Below are 12467 nucleotides of genomic sequence, written 5' to 3' on the forward strand. Positions count from 1 at the left end.
GACTTCGGGTTTAAGCCTAATTTCTGATCAAGCTTATTTAATTAGACTTTAATTCAGTTCGTTTTGGGTTAGGCTTGGTATTTTGTATTTTTGTGGCTCAATCTGTTGTCCATAAGCATTATTCACGTTGATCCAACACAAAGATGGTTTTATTTATCGTCATAGCATTTTCGGTCGGGACAAGAGGCCAAAAGTAGATGTCTACAATTAGCCCCCACTTTGATCGAGTCTATAATAGACAAGAATCAAAGCAGCCAAGGAAATAAATCCGAGAGTCATTCTGCGAAGTTCCTTACGAATAAGGAATCTTTCAGTAGTGTTGAGAATGTCAAAACTATTCTCGATTCGCTAAGTGTTCGAGTCAAGTAGGTGCTAAGGCTAGAAAAGGTATTTTATAGTTTTAGTGTGCTAAAGAATCTAGATTGACCTTTTTATAGAATGCTCTTACAAGTAAAGGCTGTCCTAGGTGATGTCATGTCATGAGAAGATATCGGTTTAAAAAAGAGTAAAGGGGATGATATCCTCTCAATTACGTCATCATTTATTTAAAGTCCATTGATATGTCATTGAAACTTTAGTCTATAATTTTAAAAAGTTAAAATATGATAAAAGAGAGGTGTTTCGGCGTTCATAGCCTAACACGTGATTAGAGGTTTTGACACTCGCTTTCCAAAATGCAGTATTCGGGGTCTATAAGATAGAAATACATGCCTCAAGACTGGAGGCATATATCCAAATCAAGTAAGAGAGAAGAAAATCGGCAACTCTCTCAGCAGTATTGTCCACAAGATGAAAACACATGTCTCAAAACTAGGGGCACGTAAATAGGTGCGACTTCGGCATGTCGCTCTTTATACAGGGGGTGGACGGACACCCTAACTGTCCGGTAAGCTAGTAAGCTCACTAACTACGGTATCTGCTTCCAATCGAGAATGTGTATGTTCACGATGGTTCGGCGCACAAGTGGACTCGTAAAGCTAACGCCTAAATTTGAAAAGAAGTACTACCTTTTTTGTTACAGGAGGTAGATCACGTTGCTAGGGAAGAGGATGCAATTTTACGCAGCACCTACGCCATACAATTTTATGCTGTACTATATGCCATGCAATTTTACGCTGCACGATACTCCGTTCTTTTTGCTGTGGACGCCAAAAAAAACAAAAGGAACGTGACATTTCTAAAGTCTGTACAGTAAAATGACAAACCTGTCTATAGGAGCTTTTACGCAAAGCACCACAACAGAACGTTTTAAGACACGCTCACGAAAAACGTCCAAAATATATGCTTGGGTCAGGCACAAAGCACGGTGTGCATGCAGGATGATGCAAAAAACTATCAAAAAAGAAAATAAACTACAAGATATAAAGAAAATTAGAAGATTTTGATAATTTATGCGCCATTACGTCTAATAACGAGCAAAAACCATTACGAATAAATCAAACGGATCAAAATCAAAATATCGGTCTTTTAAGTGACCGGTATTGGCGCATAACTTAGTGAATCGCGTTGGCCAAGTGCGCGCAACGTTGCGAGTTGTGCAGGGCTGTTACGCGCAACAGATTCAGTTGTGTGCGACACTCAAGACAGTAAAAGAAATCACAGAGCGCGATTTTTCATTTCACTTTCTCTTCTTCTTCCTTTGCCATTTTTGACTGCGATTTTTCATTTCACTTTCTCTTCTTCTTCCTTCGCCATTTTCGACTCTTTCTCTCTTTACAAAGCTTATAATGCTTTGAAGCTAAAGGAAGTAGATCTCGTCCCCTATTCATATTTGCCACAATCCAATGTAAGTTTTTGCTTTTTTTTTTTAATTTGTTTGTTGGCGAAATTTGGGGAAAATCGAACCATTAAACCCCAAAATTTGAATTTGGGGGTTTTTATTTCGGTCTATTATTCTTGAAATTGTTTGTTCCATGTTGTCATGCTATGTTTAAGGAGTGTTTTGCAACAAATTTCATGAAAAATGGTTGAGTATTGAACCTTGTATGAGCATTTCTTTATTCAAGTTCGTTCTTGTTATTTTGATTGAGTTTTAGTTCGAATTTGTTGTTTTTTGCTTGTTCATTTGGTTATACTTGTTGATTATGAAGTGAAATATGGTATTTGAACTACAATTACTTTCATGAATCATGTTTCGAAAATGTTGAATCCTAAATTTGGCGCGAAGTATATATTTTAGCTTGTCTTTGCCATGTTCGAAACTTAAGATTGTTTGGTAGATGATAATTATGTTTACGTTGTTATTATTCGCTTAAAAATATTTGATTCTTTAAGATGTAGGAATATAATCTCTAGAATACTTTAGTTGAAAATGGTATAGGATGGCTTTTGTGGGTGTTAAACGCCCCCATTTACTGAGTTGAAGCTCTTGATCTTGTGATATTGTTCTTAGATTTTAGAGAGAGAAACTTGGTGTTTGATGATTGTGATATTGAGATCCTAATTCATCTTTGATATTGATCAAAGTTTTGTAAGAATCCTTTACTTTTCAATGCAATTTTATGTTTGATTTTGATATATTGTTGAATTTCTATTGTTAGCTTGAATTTGATTGTTGAAGTTTGGATTACAATGTTGATGGTGAGATTTATGATTTCTTTTGTTATGCTTTTTAGTTTCACCATGATTAGTGAGTAGTTCCTTTGCTAGGGAATGTGATGAAGCATGTATTGGTGATAATCTTTAGCTAATTTACGATTTTTGATTGATTTGTTGATGTGATTAAATTGGTTGAAGAAATTTGTGCATGTGTTTGGTTTAAAGAGGAGTATCTAGCCTTGATGATCATGCTAGATTGCATAATAGCTTTCAATGACACGAACAATTGATTTGGATGCTATATTATTATCGATTTATCTTGATTAGCAATTTTCCTTTGAAGTCATTTGTAGAGACATCTAGCTTGACCCTAGGAAATAGCTTCTTGAGTGATCTTAATTGCATATTTCATTTTCCCTCGCATTACTTAGTTTATTGAATTCCCTCGAATTAGCAAGTTTATTTTTGATGCATGTGGATCCTAAATTCCCTAGTGTTTTGATAATGACAAGGATTAAGAAGCACCTAGAACTACTAGAAGTGGCAAGATTTATCTCAATACAATTTATGATCAAGTTCTAACTTATGAGCCAATTGAGATCGTTCTTGACACTTTGGGATTCGGATTGGACTCTCGTGGAAAGTCGGCTTTTGTCACATGTGTTGCATGGATTGAAGCTTAGAGAGTAGCATTAGACTTTCACACTATCTTTAATGCTTTATTTTATTTTCTAGCTAGCATGGTTTTACCATAACTCTTCTAGTGTGGGCTTTCCATGTTAGATTATTTCTAATTTTCTTTGTTTAAATAGCTTTCTTTTCTTACAATAAAACAGCTCCAATACTTAAACCACTTGCATCGGTCTCAACTTCAAACAACTTACTAAAATAAAGAAGTGCTAGAACTGGCGCATTGCATAGCCTTTTCTTGATTTCTTTAAATGCAAACTTAACGAATTTAGACCATACAAACTCACCTTTCTTTGTCAACTCAGTCAGAGGTGCTGTAAGAGTGCTAAAGTCTCTAATGAACCACCTATAGATGCTGGCCAAGCCATGAAAGCTTCGAGCATTATGTGCATTCTTAGGCTCGGGCCAAGTAGATATAGCAGCAACATTAGTAGGATCCACCCTAACACCATCACATGAAACAATATATCCCAAAAACACAAGACTAGGCACAAGAAAAGAACACTTTTCCATTTTACCATACAATTGTTGCTTTCGAAGTGCTTCAAAAACATGTCTCAAGTTATCAAAGTGTTACTCTTTAGACTTACTATAAATGAGAATATCATCAAGGTAAACAGCCACAAAGATATTAAGAAAGGGACATCCCGAACTACCACAAGCATAAGGATTATTTTGGACAATGGTACCCAGCCTATAGATTTTTCATTACTTATCTCATTAGGGTCGAGAAAGCCCATTATCAACGTTTGTACATTCCATACCCTGACTACTATTATGACAATCCAGTAGGGAATAATCCTCCTTCTTCTAGTCACCAGTCAGGGAGTTCTTCTTCTTCTTCTTCTCAGGGCGACCAAGCAGAAAATGGAGAGCAAGGATAGGGAGATTGCTCCCTCATGGAAATTTCCAACCCAAATCCACCTCTAACTCCAATTGTAATAAATATTTCATCTGATGAGGAGGAAGAGGGAGAGTTTGTGCAAGTAGAACCTGAACCAGAGTCACCTGAACCGATGGAGGAGACAGATGATCCTGAGTTCGATCCTAGTAGCTACAAAAAGTCTGCTGACAAGAGAGACAACGTTTGAAAGGATTAGTTTTCTATGGTTTTTTTCATTAAGGATTCTTAGTTTTATTTTCAGTTTATCATTTCTTTCAGTTTTCAAAGTAATAAGTGGCATGACCATAGTGAGTCAGTGAGCTTATGTAATTCATAAGTTTTTAGAACTCATTTTTATTTCAGTAATTTTATTTTATTTCCTTGCAATTTGTAGACATCTAACTTTGGCCTCCTGTCCCGACAGGAAGTGCAATGACGATAAATGAAACCATCTTCGTGTTAGATCAAAGTGAAGAATACTTATGGAGAACTGGTTAAGCCACAAAACACAAAAGACTAGCTTAAATTAAAGATAAAAGCCAAAACAAAGGTCCAATTAACTAAACCCGATCATAATTAGGCTTAAGCCCGTACTTAAAACCCAATAATGACGGATTTAGGAGCGCCTAGGTTAAATTTTAGTGCTGCCGCAGAAAAAGCCGCGCGCATCTCAAAGAGTCGCGTTGGGCTGCTGCGCGCAGCTAATTCATTTGCGCGCGACACCTAGCGCAACCTCCAGAGTTGTGCTGCGGAAGATTCAGAATGAACAGAAAATATAAAATCGAATCTTACCATAAAGCCGCGCGCAAGACAATTAGTTGCGCTGCCCATAGTAGTGCAACCTAATCACTTGCGCTGGGATGCCGCGCGCAACTAATCCTGTTGCGCGCGACACCTGCTGCGGCAGAATGCTCGTAACCCTAAACCTAATCATTCCCGATGAATAAGAGCTTTAACCGATGCTTAAAGAGAGAGAAAATAACCTAAAAAACTCTGGCGAAATACTAGTGAACTTGTGCAACCTAGCCCCTCTTGTCCTAAACACTCACCCCTTTTGATATTTTGTTACTACGGTGGAGGTTCCCCAACAAAAAGGAGTCCATAAGTATTCTAAACGGAGATCTATTAAAGAGAAGTGGTAAATTCCCGAGCACTTAGTTAAATCACATTTATTTTCTTGTTTAAAAGAACCTTAATTAATTAATTAGTGTTATTTGATTACCTTTAAAATAATTAATTAATCAATTTCACATAGTATCTTGCGTTAAATAAAGATTAGAATTGAATTAAATAATTGTTGGTTGATCACTTAAACCAAGGCGAATATTGTTTATTTTCTTGTCCTTTTCACGAATTTGATTAAATAAAGAATAACGACATTACGATGTAATTCCTACGTGAATTAGTACGTGTAAATAAAATCAACTAACATAGTTTTAGGTATCGCGTTGCATATGTTATTTGGTGATGAAATTGTAAAAAAGGAAGAGCTAGTAGAGGCCGCACTAGGGCTAGGATAACAATTCCCCTCTAAAGGGAACGTTATTTTAGTACCCTCGCTCCCGAACTCATTTCTGGTTTATAGACCAATTTGGGCATGGGTAAACTTATGATTCGTGCTAAATATTCCATGAACTCCACATGGAAGAAAGGCATGAACGCGGTTTATGAGTTTTTCCTAAAACTCATTGGTGACTCCCTACTTGTTTCTTACAAAAAAGCATAATGATAGAATCAATTCTAATTCAAGGTCCCCCAAACAGTCAGGAATTCAAATCCTACTGCACCCTAACAAGTGTAAAGTTTAAAGGGCCATGGGCATTTAAGGAGAGGACCCCTTACGATGGGAACCCCCTCCTTACAGTGGCGACTCCACTGGGGACTTAGAGGTTACATGATTAATTCGTAGTTATGGTCCAAGGATTCCAGCACTAGGTTGCCTATGGGTTGTAACAAGAATTTACATGGATAATCTCTAGTTAGAGAGCGAGACTTGAACGCATAATATCTTCCTTTTGCATAAGAGTAAAAACCAAACAAGCAACATTGCATCATACATAAGCATAACATACTTAAACCATTGGGGATTGACTCATTGACTAGGGGTCGCCAACACTAGGCATCTATCCTGAAATCAATAACAATCATCCCACCCATATCGCCAACAAATGTTGGGAGGGCGACGCCATGAGTCAACACGTTGAGTGATTGATTTGTGCGTCGTTTCTTAATATATAGCACCTTTGGACACCCAAGCCTTTTTTTGACCTTAGAACGGCATTGTGTGAATCTTTACTTATGGCATGCTTATGTGATTATGTGACTATATGCAACGTGTTAGGATAGTCTTCTTTTTTTTCTTTTTAGTTTGGTTTAGGTTCCCAATTTTGAAATTGTCTCTTCGTGATTTAAAGTCATATTCAAAGGATAGCCAAAAAAAAAATCAAAATAAAAAAAACAATGACAAAAAAAAAATGCTCAAATTAAAAAAAATCCTATGAGCAGGTGACGCGCGCAACTCAGTGAGTTGCGCGACCCCCCTAGCGCAAGAGATTCCATTGCGCGTGACAGCCGCGCGCAACTGAGTCACTTGCGCGCGCCCACTGAACGAGTCAATTTTGATTTCTCAAAAAACAAATTGACTCGTCCGAACAATATCTTCATTGAAGAATTGTTAAGGGTGATGTTATCCGTTTGAATATATTTTGCGTCTTTTTTTCCCCCTTTTTAAACAGGCGTATCGATTTACTTATCCTTTCGTACTCCTTTAGGGCCGGTTTCCAAGCTTGGGAAAGAGGACTCTCGGGCACTCGCATTCTACGTTTACCACCTAAAGATCAACCCCTTTCAAACCACTTTTCTTCGACAACTAATCATAGTCCAATAGCAATGCCAACCATCGAAGAACTTCAACAAGAGATTCTTCGTTTGAGAGAGGAAAAGGCTCAAGAGGCCTAGGAGAGAAGAATTAAGAAAATGGAAAAGGTTGAAAAGAAAAATGCTAAAATCTTAGCCTGGAAAGAAAAGATGGAACAATTATCCATCAAAGAAAAGTCGTTGGAGAAGCTAGTTCCTCGTTCTACAATGGGGAACAAGTACTTTGACGCGGAAAAGTTTGCTCCTCCCCTAGGACTTGCTTTACCGGAAAAGTTCGTAGTTGCGGACTTGCCAATATTTAAGGTGACCAATAATCCACAAAATCATTTAATGTGTTTTACTGGCATTATGGCATTAAAGGGAGTTGATCCTAATCTTTATGCTTTGACTTTCCCTTTATCCCTAGACCCAACCGCGAGAGAGTGGTACTATGGGCTAGATCCAAAATTCAAGGCAACATGGGAAGATGTAGTTTCAGCTTTCATTACCCAATATGAGAGTCAACTTTACGTGAACTTGAGATGCTTAAGCAAGGCGACGATGAAGGTTTCCTTGCTTTCTATGGTAGATGGCGAGAAAAGGTGGCCCACCTTGCCCAAAGGCTGCCTGAACTCAAGTTAGTACAAAAATTCATTGACAACTGTCATGAAAAGTACAACAAACATCTACGTTACCTTGGTTTAGACACTTTTCAAAAGGTCTATTCTGTGGCTACTAGGATTGAAGATGATCTTGGTAAAGAAAAAGCAAACAAACCTCATCATCATCATCAACCTAAGAATAACTATAAGAAGGGGAATGATAATGCATCATCCTTTATTGACGTATTTACGACTTCCACGCAATACAATAACACAAATCGATATAATGATCCTAGAAAAAGATGGACAAAAGAAAGAAAATTTACTCCCTTTCCTGTAGGCTATAAAGAATTGTTAGAAAAATTAAATGAAAAAGGCTTACTTGCGCCAACAGGGCCAACACCCCCCACTCTACGAGAAAGAAGATTTCCTTAATGGGATGGTAATGCTTATTGTGCTTATCATAGAGGCGTTTACATGATACTGAACGTTGCTATGTCTTAAACCACAAAATACAAGATTTAGTAGACGATGGGAGAATTCCCATGCCTAAACCTAACAATAATGCATCCCCCTTAGGGGTGTTTCACATCAATGAAGACCATATGGAAAGTGATATGTTCAATCCTTTGCACTATATCACACCTATAGGAGAATCTCAATCCACAATACTCATAGGGGCAACTAATGAAGTATGTGGACTATGGGACGACGACTTTCAAGACTTATATGTCTCTAAGTATGCCGTCGTCCCACCTCCATCTTGTTTACAAAATGAAACAAATGGAGCGCTTGATTGGGATCATTTCTTGGGGAAGTCGCAAGATTTATCGAATCTCTCCTTAGATGAACAATGGCATCAAGCACAACTCACGGAACATCTTGAAATAGAGGCACATCCAAATCCTCTAGAAGAAATTTGGTTTGTGAGTTCTACAACTAACCTAAATGAGATAGATTATTTAACTCGTTCTGGGCGAGTCTACCAAGCACCACCACCAAATGGATCTTCGACCACACAAAATCAAACTCAAGGACAAGTACAAAATCCAATACCACCTCCACTTGAGGTGGAAGATCCATTGGTCAAACAACTTCGCCAATCCAAGGCAAATGTTAGCATTTGGGAACTCCTAAGTACTTCTAAAGAACATAGGAATTCTCTCATGAACGCTCTAATGGCTTTGTCTATAAGCACAGACACAACCCCTCAGGATCTCGTTAGCTTGCTTACTAGCGAGAAATCTGACAAATCAATCATTTTCACTAATGATGATTTGCCTTCAAAAGACACTATCCACAACAATGCATTATACTTAACTGTGGGATGCAAGGGATACAATATCCCTCTAACTTTGGTAGACATGGGTCAGTTGTAAACGTATGCTCATTACGAACGGAAAAATACTTAGGCCTAAATCCAGAAAAAGATTTTCAATCAACAACACAAAGCATTAGGCCTATGACAATTCGAGAAGGTCGGTGTGTGGAACTGTTAAGCTACCAATTACCACAGGCCCAATTAAAAAGATGGTTGAATTCCATGTTATGGACATAAAACCTACATTCAACCTTTTACTTGGACGTCCTTGGATACATGAGCTTGGTGCAATACCATCCTCACTGCATCAAATGATTAGGTTGAACTATCAAGGGCTTCCTATGACTATACATGCTTCTCCACTCAGAATAGCAATAAATGATCAATCACTCTTAGAAATAAACCATGATAATGATGAAGAAGACATGTGGGGATTCGCCGCGGAGACAATCTACACAATTGAAATGGAAGAAGACTTTGAAGAACCATTCAAGCTTGATCCATATTCCACTCGGATAGTAAACAACATCTTACTCAAGAGTAGGTACTTTCCTGGGATGCCTTTGGGAATAGGAATGAAAAAATCTCTCTTACTTCCTATCCCAAAGAAAAGCTTCTCCTTTGGATTGGGATATAAACCAAACAAAGAGGAATTGGAGTCTCACGATGCAAAAAAAAAAGCACGTAGAGATAATAATAAGAAAGGGATAATCACTTTACTCCCATCCTATCAACAAACCCTTAATGGGCAATTCGTTAAGGAGGGAGAAGATTAACTATGCTACGACTTTCCAGAACCCTTAGTTCTTGAAGGAATCAAGAAGCCTGGATTTGAAATATTTCATGATTGCTACTTCTTGGATGACGATCTTAGTATCGTTAAATCAAAACACCTAAGTCCAGGGTGTTATGATGGGCAAGCATTCAACTTGCTATTTGGACTAGAGCAAAATCATCTCGCTACAATTACCAATCAAAACGCCATTCAAGATGAAGCTTTTGACCCAACCTCGTTGATCACCCTTTCAAATGAAACTTTTGAGCATGGATGGAGGAAATCTTTCAAATGGACCAATTACAAAGGCGATAAGTTGAAAATCGTCACAGGCGAAGGGAAGATGTTTGAAGAATCGGACGATGAATCTATTATAGAATCTAGGGAAGCTGTAAATCTAGGCCTTGTGGCCATTTATGAATCTTTATTTTCTAGTTCTAAGGACGAAGATCCCAAAAATGATTCTTCCCTTGATGTACTCTCTTTTGATTTTAATAATATGAGCTCTATTTCCGAGTATATTCCTTCTCTTGAATCTTTCGAATGCTATAACAATCAATCTAATGAAGATGATAACATTAATAAATTGGTTGAACTAATGAATGAACGAGAACAAAAGAACCCTATCGTTGAAGAAACTGAAATAGTTAATATAGGAACTAACGAAAATAAAAGAGAAGTCATAATTGTCTTAACTTTAAGTCCGGAAGAGCGATCGACCCTCATATCGACGCTCAAAGAATTCGAAGACGTGTTTTCTTGGTCATACAAGGACATGCCTGGAATAGATAGGGAAATTGCAGAACATACCATTCCCTTGAACCTTACCTCTAAACCAGTAAAACAAAAACATCGACGAATGAAACCTGATGTGGCATTAAAAATAAAGGAAGAAGTACAAAAACAGTTGGACGCAGGTTTTATTCGCGTATGTAATTACCCAGAATGGGTAGCGAACATCGTCCCAGTCCCTAAAAAGGATGGACGAGTTCGCATGTGTGTCGACTTTAGGGACCTTAATAAAGCTAGCCCTAAAGATGATTTTCCTCTACCACATATTGATATATTGGTAGATAACACGGCTGAACATGTGATGTTATCCTTTATGGATGGATACGCAGGTTACAACCAAATTTTAAAAGAAGACGAAGAAAAGACATGCTTTATTATCCCTTGGGGTACGTATTGCTACACAGTCATGCCATTTGGTTTAAAAAATGCAGGAGCTACATACCAAAGAACGGCTACGACTCTCTTTCATGATATGATGCACAAAGAAATAGAAGTGTATGTGGATGATATGATCGTAAAGTCCAAAGATAGAATGGGACATGTAAAAGCTTTACGCAAATTTTTCACTGGCATAAAGGAAATATAAAATGCGATTGAATCCACAAAAATTCGCCTTCGGAGTAACTTCTGGCAAGTTACTAGGATACGTAGTAAGCACACGTGGGATCGAGATCGATCCCTCTAAAATAAAGGCAACTGTTGACATGCCTCCCCCTCAAACAGAAAAAGAAATCAGGGGATTCCTTGGCAAACTACAATACATTAGTCGATTTATCAACAAATTGACTATGAGTTGTGAGCCAATATTTAATTAATTGAAAAAAGAGGAGAAACATGAATGGGACGATCAATGCTAAAAGGCCTTTGAGAAAATCAAAGATTATCTCAAAAGTCCACCAATTTTAGCACCACCAGTACCCAAACTACCTCTTAGGCCATATATTACGGTTACAGACACAGCCACAGGCGCTATGTTAGCACAAGAGGTAGAAAAAGTCGAGCGTGCAATATATTACATAAGTAAAAAATTCATCCAATATGAAACAAAATATAGCACCTTGGAAAAGAAAAGCCTAGCATTAGTGTGGGTAACTAAAAAATTACAACATTATATGCTACCACACAATACTCATGTGATTTCTCAACAAGACCCGATAAAGTATTTGTTTGAACAACCACCTATACAAGGAAGGATATCTAAGTGGTTGGTGATGTTGGCCGAATTTGAGTTAAAATATATTCCTGAAAAATCAATGAAAGGAAAAGTAATTTCCGACTTTGTGGCACAACATCCAATTCAAACAAGTCGTGCAGAAACTACTCATCTTCCGGATGAAGAGATTCTCATGACACAAGATGACAAATGGGTAATGTACTTCGACGGTGCGTCCAATAAAAAAGGATGTGGCGTAGGAGTGTTACTTATAAGTCCAGAGGGAGCACATACTCCAATCTCTGTTAAACTAGACTTTGAGGTTACCAATAATGCCGCAGAATGTGAAGCGTGTATTATTGGATTAGAAGCAGCAGCTAGCATAGGTGTGCAAAAATTAGAGGTATATGGAGATTCTAGTTTGATTATAAATCATATTCAAAAAAAATGGAAAATAAAGAACTCCACAACGATATTATACCAAGCACACCTAGAGCAACTCATCGAGCATTTTGAACATATTGATTTTGAATATCTCCCAAGGGATGACAATCAATTTGCCGATGCGCTAGCAAAATTAGCCTCAATGATCAACATTCTATATCACTTAAATATGATGCCATTATGCGTTGATAAAAGAGAAGAACCAGCGTATTGCAACGCAATAGAGGAAATAAATGACATCGAAGGAGACAGTCCCTGGTATGATCATATCCTCCAATATATTACCCATGCGACATATCCCGAAAATACTTCATCGAAAGACCAATGAGCCTTACGAACACTTGCGGCCCAATATGGTCTATTAAATGGTCAATTATGCAAAAATGGACCTAATGGTCAAATTTTATTATGTA

At 37.7% G+C, this 12467-nt stretch overlaps 1 pseudogene; it reads right to left on the reverse strand.

Moving 5' to 3' along the window:
• Nucleotides 1-3360: 3360 nt before the first annotated feature.
• Nucleotides 3361-3741, reverse strand: LOC145592001 (putative mitochondrial protein AtMg00860 pseudogene; annotated as a pseudogene).
• Between the last annotated feature and the right edge of the window lie 8726 nt (nt 3742-12467).

Source organism: Chenopodium album, chromosome 18, assembly GCF_948465745.1.
Source record: "Chenopodium album chromosome 18, dcCheAlbu1.1, whole genome shotgun sequence".
Taxonomy (NCBI): Eukaryota; Viridiplantae; Streptophyta; class Magnoliopsida; order Caryophyllales; family Amaranthaceae; genus Chenopodium; species Chenopodium album.